We start from the raw sequence: 12,668 nt of genomic DNA, 5'->3' as shown, positions 1-12,668 counted from the left end.
TCCCCCCACACCCGCAATTCCGAGTACACATAAAACAACCTCCTTTTTCGCCCCTTTGACAGCGGTACCTATTGTTCCTTTTCTAATCTCGATGATCAGCAAAACTGCCTTGCTTTTGACTGCCGAGTACACACAATCATGTATAATGATTACTGCTATTGATTGTGTATGTAGTATTGTAATTTGCAATGTGTTTTTACAGACTTTATTGTGTTTATTCTCCTTTTTTCCCCTTGGATATTATGTTTATTTTAATGTATTTTCAAATAGACAGGAATATGTCAATTGCACACAATGCAATACAACTCAAATCATTTTAATTTTGTTGTTTCCATCCTGTTTTTGACCATGAGGTCTTCGGAGGAGTTTACAACATTTTAAAGTCCATCATTTCTTCTTAACTGTTACGGGTAAGGTAATAATATCATTTTCTTTACTTACTTTTCAGGAAGCATATGCACAATGAGAATGGAAAAATACACTATACTTGATTTCCTTTCCAAATACCAATGAGAACTACATATAGGGCCATGGCCATAAATTAACATTAATTGTTGTTGTTGTTTTTTAAATAAACTTATCTCCTGTATTCAGGTTTTGCTGCATTAAAAAAAAAATCAGGGGTAGGAAACTTTTATGTTCCAAGTACCACACACACACACACACATACACACACACACACACATATGCAACGTATACCTGTGAAGATGTTGATGTGCCAGCAAATAAGGGCGGGGTTGTACTTGAAGCAAGCTAAACCCCAACAGCATTGCCAGCATCCCAGGGATTCACCTTGGACTCAGCTGGTGGCTGCACAGGTCTGGAATGTGATGAGTGTTGGGTATTAGAGAGCGAGCTTTGTTACATGTCAGACAGTTAAAGGGTTAATATTGTAACTGACCATTTGGTCAGTGTAGTGGCCATTGCAGTCGTGCCCCGAGGGTCACGTATACAACTACTTTGCATGTTCAACTGCTTTCGATTTCTTTGTTAGAAGAGAAAGTAGTTGATCACTTTTCTCCTTGCTTGACTGCTGAACAGGCAGGATGGAGAGAGGCTCTCCTTTTGCTAAGGGTGCCTACTTGTAAGTAAGCTTAGTGCCTTGCCAAAGGCTTTTGGCAAGTATAGGAAACATAGAATGTAGACAGATATTATTTGTTTTGTATCCCAGTGACTTTTTCCCTACCCTGAGTTAGAGTAAAGATTGTTTTACTTCAAGACAAATGCGTCTTGCCTCTTTTGTGCGTGTGTGTGATCTCAATTCTCATAGTTCAAGAGGAACGATCCATTCCCTCTGATTTGGTAGCAGATAAATTAAAGATCGGGGTTCCCTTTACAGGAACTGGGGCCCCGATCCCCCAATAAGTGGTAGCTGAGTACGCTTGGTTTTTATTTTGGCTATTGAGATAGGATCACACCGCACTCCTTTTTTTTTTTTGCTTTTGGGATCTTCACTGGAGACGAAAGGATTTACAAACGCCCAGAGGGAATTTTTCCTGTGACGGAGCCAGCAGCCTGGTCTGCAAAGGACGGCAGGAAACTTAACCCCGCGCGCCACGCTTGGATCCTGTGAGGAAGAAAGCAGCCCTGAGCCGCTGGAATGAGCAACGATAAGGAAAGTATGAATTCAAAACAACCCCAATCCGTTTCTGTCCCCCATATCACCCAAGCCTCCTTTCCAGTATGGAAGAGAATGGTGGAAAATGCTTTAACAGCAATTGGGGTGAATCACGTTTTGAATGAAGACCCGCCAGCTGACACAGATAGAGAAGCCCTTAAGAAATTTAAGATTTCAGATGCCCAGGCAATGAATTTGATTTCCAATGCGATTAATCCGGAAGAAACTGCAATAATTTTGAATAATGATAGCGCCAGGAAAATGCTAAATGCACTCAATGAGAAATTTGGAACTGTGTCAAAAACCCAGAAAATGATTTTAAAAACTAGACTGTATGCAAATAAAATGTCTGGAGATATGACCCTCTTGCAACACCTTAAGAAAATGCAAGATATGGAATCAGAGTTGAAGGCTGTAGGAGGGGAAATCGGTGAAGAAGAGTTTCTTGTACTATTTCTGGGAAGTTTGCATTTTAAATATAACGCTGAAAAAAGGAATCTTTTGGGTAGAGAGGACTTAACCCTTACTAAGCTGGTGACTGCACTTAAACAGTTTGAAGCAGACAGGAGCCAAGAGAGGGAATTATCTCGTGGAGTGTCTGTACTGCGTGTAAATGACAAATCCACAATCAGATGCTTCTTGTGTGGAAGGCATGGTCACCGGTCGTTTCAATGTGAGAGACGTGAAACAAAGGGAGAAATTCCCCCCCCCCTCTCGCCGGGAAGAAAAGCCCGCCAAATCCTCACAAAGGGAGAGGGATGGAAATGGGAGGCAACAGCCCCAATCGTCCACAAGAGGGAGCCCAAGTACAAGCCAAGGGAAGCCCAGATGGCACAGTCACCCAAAGGCTTATCTAGTCTCGAATACAGCTTCAACCAAAGATTATTTAAAGCGTGTAAATACATTTGTTCTGGACAGTGGTGCAGATGTACATGTGTCTGGCTTGAGATCAGCTTTTGACTTTCTAGAGCCTTGTGATGAAACATTAGTTATGGCTTGTGGAGAAAGATTTCTATGCACTCAGAAAGGAGAAGTTTCTATTGCAATTCAAAGCTATTGTGGAAATGTGATGCATTTGACCTTACAAGACGTATTCCTAATGCCTAATTCAGATGAAAATTTACTGTCCGTGAATAAATTAGTGGATGCAGACTTTGAAGTGTCTATAAAAAGAGACAAATGTCGCTTATTTGATTCTAAAGGAAGAGAATACCCAGTGCTATCAGTAGGCTCGCACTATTGCCTGGAGAATGTTGCAAGTCAATTGGAGGAATATGCTTGTAGTGATTTTGAGAGCAATGTTGATTCTGATGAAAGTGATTTTGATGGAAATGAAGATAATGTTGAGGAAGAATCAAAATGCCTAGTTGCTTTTAATAAAGGATTGACAGAGCAGAAGGCTGCAGAGTGTAACCACAAGGACTGTTTGTACCAATGGCACGTGAAACTAGCTCATAAAAACTTTAAGTCAGTGAAGCAACTGCTGATTGATTGTGGAATGCCAGTTAAGGAATGCTTTAAGGACAAAGAACGTTGTGAAGTGTGTCTCAGAGGAAAGGGAACAGCGCCTAAGCACGTGCAGAGGCCAAGCAGTGTTAAGGCAGAGATTTTGGAAGAAGTGCACTCAGACTTGATTGGCCCACTCAAGGCTTCAGCAGGAGGGGCAAAATATGTTCTGCATTTCATAGACAGCGCCTCAAGATTTGCATATGTGTATTTGTTGAAATCAAAGACTGAAGTAGCTGAAAAGTTTAAAGCTTATGTTGCCCTGATGAAGAATAAACATGACAGAGGTATACAGTTATTGTTCACTGACAATGGAAGTGAGTACCTTAATAAAGAAATGAAAGAAATTCTTGAATCTGAAGGAATAGAGCATGCAACCTCAGTTGCATATACCCCTAGGAACAATGGGTTGTCAGAAAGGTTTAACAGAACTCTGATGGAAAGTGCAAGATGTTTAATGCTACAGGCAGGCTTGCCTTACCCCTGCTGGGGAGAGTGTGTAAATACAGCAGCTTACCTTTACAACAGGACAATTTCAAGTGCTATCAACATGACTCCATATGAAAGATGGAATGGCAGGAAGCCTAGTCTGAAACACTTGAAAGCATTTGGATCTCGTGTGTTTGCATACATCCCAAAGGAGAAAAGGGGAAAAATGGATCCTACTACAGAACTTGGAATTCTTGTGGGATACCATCCTTTCTCAAAAGGATACAGGATAATGGACATTAAGACTTACAATTTACAAATATTGAATGCAGTATATATAGATGAAAGAAATGTTATTAATAATCAACAAATTAATAACTTTGATGATCCAGAGGTTTGTGAAGACGAAACCATAGAGATTCCATTTACAGCATGGGATTGCAATCCACCTGCTCCTGCGGAACAGCAAGAGACTGCAGATTCAAAAGGGGTTGATCCCGGTGCTGATGGAACAGCGGAACCCTCTCAGACCTTAAGGAGATCTACAAGGACTACAAAAGGAATACCAGCAGAGAAACTGAGTCTTTTCACTAGAATTGACAGCCACGTGGAACCCTCAAGTTGGGACGAACTGCAAAAGTTGCCCGATGGGGAGCGGTCGAGATGGCTGAAGGCAATTCAAGAAGAATTAGACTCACTGCAGAAGAATAATACCTGGAAACTAACCAAACTCCCACCAAACAAAAGGACTGTGGGATGTAAGTGGGTGTTCAAGGTCAAGAAAAATTCGGATGGAACTGTTGACAAATACAAAGCAAGGCTAGTTGCAAAAGGATTTACCCAGAAGTATGGAACTGACTACACAGAAACCTACGCACCTGTGATTAGTCACACGGCTATAAGGACTTTGCTGAGTATAGCCGCCTCCAGGAATAAAGTGGTACTGCAACTCGACGTCAAAACAGCTTTCCTGAATGGAGAATTATCAGAAGAAATATACATGGAACTTCCACCAGGATTAAAGGACTGTGATACTAAAAATCAAGTTTGTAAACTTGAAAAGACTTTGTATGGGCTCAAACAGTCAGCAAGAGCATGGAACCACAAACTAACCTCATTATTGAAAGCTCAAGGCTTTGAACAAGGAAATATAGAGAAATGCTTATTCAGAAGGAAGAAGGATGATGGATGGGACTTTATTTTGGCCTTTGTAGATGATCTTCTGATTTGTTCTGACACTGAAGAAGCTGCAAAGGAAATTGCAAACAAACTGAATGAATCAGTAGAAGTGAAACTACTTGGAGAAGTAAAGAACTATCTTGGAATGGAGATTGAAAGAAACCAAGACAATGGATTTTCAATCAATCAAAGGAACAAGATACTGGAATTTCTACAATTCATGAATATGAAGGAGTGCAAGACCAAGAACACTCCACTTGACCCTTCATATATGGATCTAGACGGAGGTGAACTATTGCCTAACAATCACAAGTACAGAGAAGCTATTGGAAAACTTCTATACTTGAGCAACGTTAGTAGACCGGATATAAGTGCAGCAGTTGGAATCCTAAGTAGAAGGACCAGCACACCTGCAGAACATGATTGGAATGCAATCAAACACCTCACACAATACTTAAAGAAAACTATTGATTTGAAGTTGAAGATAACTCCAAATACTGAGCTGAAACTGATAGGATACATGGACGCTAGTCTGGGTGGTACTAGAACAGACAGCAAATCTACAAGTGGATATCTGTTCTACTTTGGAGAAAACCTGATCTCCTGGACCAGCCAGAAACAGCAAGTTGTGTCAACATCTTCAACTGAAGCAGAATGCATAGCAGCCAAGTGTGCATGTACGGAGCTGGAAGAGATAATTGAACTGCTACGCGACTTTGGATTAGATGAACTGACACCTGCTACAATGTTTGAGGACAATCAATCGTGTATAGCACTACTGAATGGCGAGAACTCTAAGAAAGGGAAGAGACTTCTTCGACTCAAAATGGACTCAGTAAAGGACAAACAAGAAAGAGGTCTCGTAGTAGTGAAGTACTGTGAAAGTAAAGAGATGGTGGCCGACATCCTGACGAAGCCACTGCCTAGACAACAGTTTGAATACTTACGTGATGCATTGTGTTTATATGTCTGAATGTAACTAAACCTCGAAAAGGGGATTGTTGGGTATTAGAGAGCGAGCTTTGTTACATGTCAGACAGTTAAAGGGTTAATATTGTAACTGACCATTTGGTCAGTGTAGTGGCCATTGCAGTCGTGCCCCGAGGGTCACGTATACAACTACTTTGCATGTTCAACTGCTTTCGATTTCTTTGTTAGAAGAGAAAGTAGTTGATCACTTTTCTCCTTGCTTGACTGCTGAACAGGCAGGATGGAGAGAGGCTCTCCTTTTGCTAAGGGTGCCTACTTGTAAGTAAGCTTAGTGCCTTGCCAAAGGCTTTTGGCAAGTATAGGAAACATAGAATGTAGACAGATATTATTTGTTTTGTATCCCAGTGACTTTTTCCCTACCCTGAGTTAGAGTAAAGATTGTTTTACTTCAAGACAAATGCGTCTTGCCTCTTTTGTGCGTGTGTGTGATCTCAATTCTCATAGTTCAAGAGGAACGATCCATTCCCTCTGATTTGGTAGCAGATAAATTAAAGATCGGGGTTCCCTTTACAGGAACTGGGGCCCCGATCCCCCAATAATGAGGGGCATAAGCCATACCTGTTGCCTTCTCCTTCACTATTGGCACCAGCAGTGCTGCCAGAACCTTGGTTGATTTCGTGGAGACCTGACCATAGGTCCCAAGTAAAAAAGGTCTGGTGTACTGCTGTCGGCACATGCCAGTATTTACCTACCCCTCCATAGATTAATAATAGCCCAACCTCAGTTTACTGTTATATTCTACTTGCCCCAAGATTTCTGTCAACAAGCCTGACACTCTGATCCAACAAAATAAAGATGGTAAAAGCCACTAGCATGGTCACCCTGTAATAGCTGTTTGACTTCACAGCAGTTGGTTTTACATTTCCCTATTATTCCATTTTCACTAAGTTTCTGATAGCATAGGGTAGGATGATGAAGAATGAGAGCTGGGAAGTCTCAGGTTCAGATCTAACATCTGCCACAAACTCTTAAGTTCCTGTGACGTCATGTGGTTTTAAATCTAAGTTACAAACACTTTTGAACCCGCATTTTTTAAAGTTTGGGATTTATTTATTTCTATTTGTTTATTTCTATGCCACTTCTCCAGAGAACGCCTGGGGCATCTATAAAACATAAAATATCATGTGTGTGTGTGTGCCGTGAAGTCACAGCTGATTTATGGCAACCCCGTAAGGTTTTCAAGGCAAGAGATATTCAGAGGTAGTTTGCCATTGCCTGGCTCCACATGGGCTGAGGGGGTTCTGAGAGAACTTTGACTGGCCCAAGGTCACCCAGCAGGCTTCATGTGGAGGAGTGGGGAATAGAACCCTGTTCTCCAAATTAGAGTCTGCCCCTCTTAACCACTACGCCATGCTGGCTCATATCATAGAAGTTATTAAAACCCAGCAGATAATGGTAGGTTGGTTGGTGGGTGGGAAGGAGAGAAAGAAGCAGGAAAGGGGGAGAGGCTGTAGGGGCTTTCAGGGATGAGAAAGACGAACTAGTGGGGGAAGGGGAAATGAGGTGCCCCCCCCCCCACAAGTCCTTGCAGGTCCTCCTCTCTACTCGGAAGGTGAAGCTGGGGTTTCATGTTGACTTGAGATGCCAGGGGGTACACAGGAAAGCCTTGTGTTGGCTTCTCTAAGGTGCAGTCAGTTAAGTGCTTCAATATTCAGAGATCATGGGTTAAGGGGCCTGGATTTTGGGAACCCTCTTAGAAGACAAAGCCTAACTGTCAGATGCTGACATATTCACCAGACTGCTGTGCATCAGGTGCTAATGAAGAGTTGCTGTTTTTGTAGAAGCCCAATAGGGAGGTGATGTTCAAGTGAACTTACTATAAAGAATGCAGGGGAACCCTTTCCAGGCTCAGAGATTTCTGCAGTATTTAGGATAGTCACCAAATGGTGACCTTCTTGTATATTGACAATAAGTTTGGAACATGTGTAATAATTACAAATCACATTTTAAACAGAACAGTTTTAGTGCTCTCCCCTTAGCAAAATTCCATGGGCAGCCCATTAGGGCTGTGCATATTGATATACCTGAACCGAAAACAAACCTGAAATTAGCAGTTTCAAATATTTCAGTTTTGGGTAGACTGAATACCAAAACATGGGAATCTGCCTGAAGTCGAATAGGCGATTCTTGAAAAAGCCAAATGGATATTCGGCTTTTTTTTGGGTTTCGTCTATTTGCCTTTGCTCAGATGCACAACTCTGTGCCTTCTCCCATTTTTCTATCTTTGACTGGTTTTGTTAGGGCCCCATAGTTGGGGTCCTTTTGAGGTAGCGGTTGTGTAATCAGAGCCAACTTAGTCTGACCAAACTATCCATCACCATTTAGTGGGCTGATCTGGATCCGGATAGTCTGGAGGCAGAAGGGTCATTTAAAAGACGGGGCTAATCCAGTCCCGTCAGGAGTGATATACCCTCCAACTAAAAAGCACCAGCTTCAACAGCTGCTGAATAGTCTTCATTCTGAAGAAGACTGCTTACCCGCGCTGATGAGCAATCTCCTTCACAAGAGCTGCCTTGGTCATGACTTTGGCTGACTCTGATATCACCCCCTCCCCCAAAAACCTGCTCTGAAACTGAAGGTCGCCCCAAGTAGAGGCTTCGTTTCCCCACACAGTGAACATCTCTTAAAATCAGATTAAAAAAAAATAATTTTATTTCTTTTTCAGAGTATGGGGGATACAGAAGAAAGAGGGAGACAATAAGGAGGGGTTCCCCAAAAAAAAATGTCCGTGCACAGACCTGGTCATCTCTAGTATTAACTTAAAAAAATAGCTACCCCTGTTCATAGTCACATATTCTATAACCTACTAAGCTATCTTCAGATCTTCATACTTTCTCTAAGTCTTAGAAATGGTAAGTTTTTGATAAATTACCTCAATTATAATTATCGTATCAGTAATAAACGGTATATCTGAGTTCATATCTTCACACAGTTAAATATTTTACTCTTATTTGCCTAAACAGTTACTTATCTTTATAACATAAAACATAACATACAAATAAAAAAAAGAATATACAAAAGAGCACTTGTGTAACAATTTAAGCTACTTATTATAATAAAAAATTACAAAATTCATAGTGCCCTGAAAAACCACCACCCACCCTAAGATAGTGTCCCATCACCACATTGGACTTCCGGAGAAGTGTTATGACAGTTTTAAAGAGTAAGTATAATAAAATCATTATACAAAACCATAATCAATTATCTACAACTCATTAACTAAATTAGTTAAATTCATTTTCGCCAGTTTGTCCCAATATGCGACAGCCATTGACCATGTTTTTTTTAAATCTTCCATATCCTTACCATGTAAGGACTCTGTTAATTTGGCCATTCACATATATAATCATAATTTCTCTCTCCAAGCATTAATTGAAGGTTTATTTACTTGCTTCCAGGTTTTAGCTATTGTAATTCTTGCCGCTGCAAAACTGTATTGACATATGACTCTATCACATCTATCTAATTTGTTTTCAGGTATCCCCAATAAACAAAAGGAAGGGTCCATTTTCACTTTGGAGTTAATCAAATTATTTGTTTCATTTAATACTTTTTTCCCAAAAAATTAATTTTTTTACAAAACCACCATGCATGCATAAATGTTCTTTTTCACATTTCCAACATAAATCCAAATCACCTTTTTTCATGTTACTTATCATAACAGGAGTAATATACCATCTATAAAACATTTTATATAAATTTTCTCTTATTTCATTGGAAATTGTAAATTTATATTCTTTTTTCCACAAATTTTCCCATATTTCTAGGTCAATATTGTATCCTAACTCCTTCATCCATTTCACCATCACTGGTTTGATTCTTTCATGTTCTAAATTCATTTCAGTTAATAATTTATAAATTTGTCCTATCAATCCTTTATTTCCCTTGTTTAATATAATTTCAAATCTGGATTTATTTTCATTAAAACCCTTCAACTTATCCTTATTAAAGATATCTTTTAATTTATAATACATAAACCAATCTTTTATTTTAAGCTCTTCTCTGCTCTTTAACAACCAAATCCCTTCCTTACACTCAATGATCTCTCTATAAATACTTATATTTACTTATCTCATTATAAACATTGACTGGCCCTTTCTTTCTCACTAGCTTACATCAATCTGCACAGGGTCCCTCCTCCTCTGTGGAGTCCTAACTAGCTGAGCCCAGGCTGGGCCATGACACTGACTCACATCAGCTCCACCCCGGAAACGCCCCCCTGATGCTGGCGTGGGCACCCGCTTCCAGGCTTTGCTGCCCACATATCAGCCCTGGTGGCTGGTGGCCGTGCTGCTGCATCACTCTGTGGCACTGGTTAAGTGACCCCGCGCTGGCATCCTTGCCACTTTATCATGGGGTTATGCCGGCTCCTATGCTGCTTCGGGGGGCCCTTCAGGAATGCACGATAAGTGTTTTTGACATTTCTTGCATTTGTAAACTTAATGCAAACGTATAGGCTAGGATGTACAGCTAGATTCAAGCCCAGTAGCACCTTAGAGATTTTTGGGTCATCTGATGAAGAGAGCATTGCCTTTTGAAAGCTCAGACTTTGAAAATCTTGTTGATCTCTAAGGTGCTACTGGACTCGAATCTAGCTGATCGACTGCGGGTCAACACAACTCCTAAAGGGCAGACTTGTCCACAGAATCCTTGTGGGTGACAATTCCAGGCCCTAAAGGTAATTTAGTACTGGGGACGTTCTATTAGCCCCCTGACCAAAAAGCTCAGGATGATCTGGAGATGGAGAATGAAATCAGGGAAGCATGCAAAGGTGATGAAGTAGTAATAATGGGAGACTTTAACCACCCTCATATTGACTGGATAAATGTATGCTCCAGTCAAGCCAAAGAGATAAAATTTCTAGACACCTTCAATGACTGTGCCCTCGAACAGTTGGTCACAGACCCAACCAGAGGGGAGGTGATCTTGGACTTAATACTCTGTGGTGCTGCCAGTGACTTAGTGCAGGATGTGGATATAGTTGAGCCAGTTGGCAATAGTGACCACAACGGTATCTCTAAAATGAGAAACCTGGTAAAGAGGAAGTTGAAAAGAACAGTTAGGAGGGTTAAATCTCTGGTAAAGACTTGGGGGTTACTCAAGTCCACAATACTAGAGGTTCAGCTAGATTGTATACCACAGGTCAGGAAAGATGGTAATAAGTCCAAGAGCTCACCACCATGGCTAACAGGTAAGGTGAAGGAAGCTATTAGAGAAAAAAGGCTTCCTTCAGAAACTGGAAGACTTGCCCAAACGAGGCAAACAAAAGCAAACACAAACTTGCATAAAGGAAATGCAAGCAAACAATTAGAGATGCAAAAAAAGATTTTGAGGGACATATTGCTAAACAAATCAGCCATTTATGCTTGGTAATTAGCAGCGCGTTCAAGGCTGAAGTGCCCCTCATATTTTTTTTTTAGTTTTTCACTCTGAACCGTCATTCAGGGAGTGACTACGAAGCCGGCATATACTGGCTTCGCATTTCTTAAGAGCCCCTTTAATGCAACCTTTTGTGTTTGCTCCACCCTGCCTCAAAGAATCCCCTCAAGGAAGCATGCAAAATGACAGCCGCATGTTAGCTATGCAAATGGCTGTTGGCTAATGGAAGGAATAAAGGAGCAGGCGAGTGGGGGGTTGTGCAATTGTGAATAGGCATTTAAAGGTCGCATTTAAAAAAAGAGCTTTGAGTGAGCATCAAAATTGACCCTGCATAAATGGCCATCAAGACCAACAATAAGAAATTCTTTAAGTACATTAGGAGTAGGAAACCAGCTAGGAAAGCGATTGGACCATTGGATGATAATGGGAGTAAAGGGACATTAAGAGAGGATAAAGCGATTGCTGAGAAATTAAATGAATTCTTCTCATCTGTCTTCACTGTTGCAGATTTAGGGTAGATACCTTCTCCTGAACAGAGGTTTGAGGAGAGGAGAATGAGGAACTGGGGCAAAGAGTGGTAACAAGGCAGGAAGTCCTAGAACGTCTTAACAAACTGCAAACTAACAAATCAGGGATCAGATGGTATTCATCCTAGAGTTCTTCAAGAACTCAAATGGGAAATTGCTGAACTCCTAACAGTGATATGTAACATGGCCCTTCGATCAGTCTCTGTACCAGAGGACTGGAGAATGGCCAATATAACACCCATTTATAAAAAAAGGTTCCAGGGGGAGACCCAGGAAATTAATGGCTGGTTAGATAAATATCTGTTCCAGGTAAATTAATGGAAAGCATTATTAAAGATAGAATTGTCAAGCATATAGAAGGGCAATGCCTGCTGAGCGAAACCCAGTGTGGCTTCTGTAAAGGTAGGTCCTGTCTCACTAACCTTTTAGAGTTTTTTGAAAGTGTCAGTAAGCATGTGGACAGGAATGAGCCTGTGGACATTGTGTGTTTGGATTTCCAAAGGGCTTTTGATAAAGTCCCCCACCAAAAACGTCATAGTCATGGGATAAGAGGACAAGTCCTCTTATGGATTGAGAGCTGACTGAAAACTAGGAAGCAGAGAGTAGGAATCAATGGTCATTTCTCACAATGGAGGAATGTGAGCAGTGGGGTCCCTCAGGAATCTGTGTTGGGACCAGTGCTTTTCAACCTGTTCATCAATGACAGGGAGTTGGGGGTGAACAGCAAGGTGGCCAGGTATGCAGATGACACCATTATTTAGGGTGGTTAAAACAAAATCGGACTGTGAAGAGCTCCAAAGGATCTCTACAAACTGGAGGAATGGGCTTTAAAATGGCAAATGAGATTCAATGTGAGCAAGTGTAAAGTGATGCATATTGGGGCAAAAAATCCCAACTTCACATATACACTGATGGGATCTGTGCTGGCAGCAACAGACCAAGAAAGGGATCTTGGGGTGGTAATGGATCGCTCGATGAAAATGTCAACACAGTGTGCGGCTGCTGTGAAAAAGGCAAATTCCATGCTGGCCATAATTAGA

The sequence above is a fragment of the Euleptes europaea genome, chromosome 2, assembly GCF_029931775.1.
Source record: "Euleptes europaea isolate rEulEur1 chromosome 2, rEulEur1.hap1, whole genome shotgun sequence".
In the NCBI taxonomy this organism is placed as follows: Eukaryota; Metazoa; Chordata; class Lepidosauria; order Squamata; family Sphaerodactylidae; genus Euleptes; species Euleptes europaea.
This window is presented reverse-complemented; position numbering follows the sequence as displayed.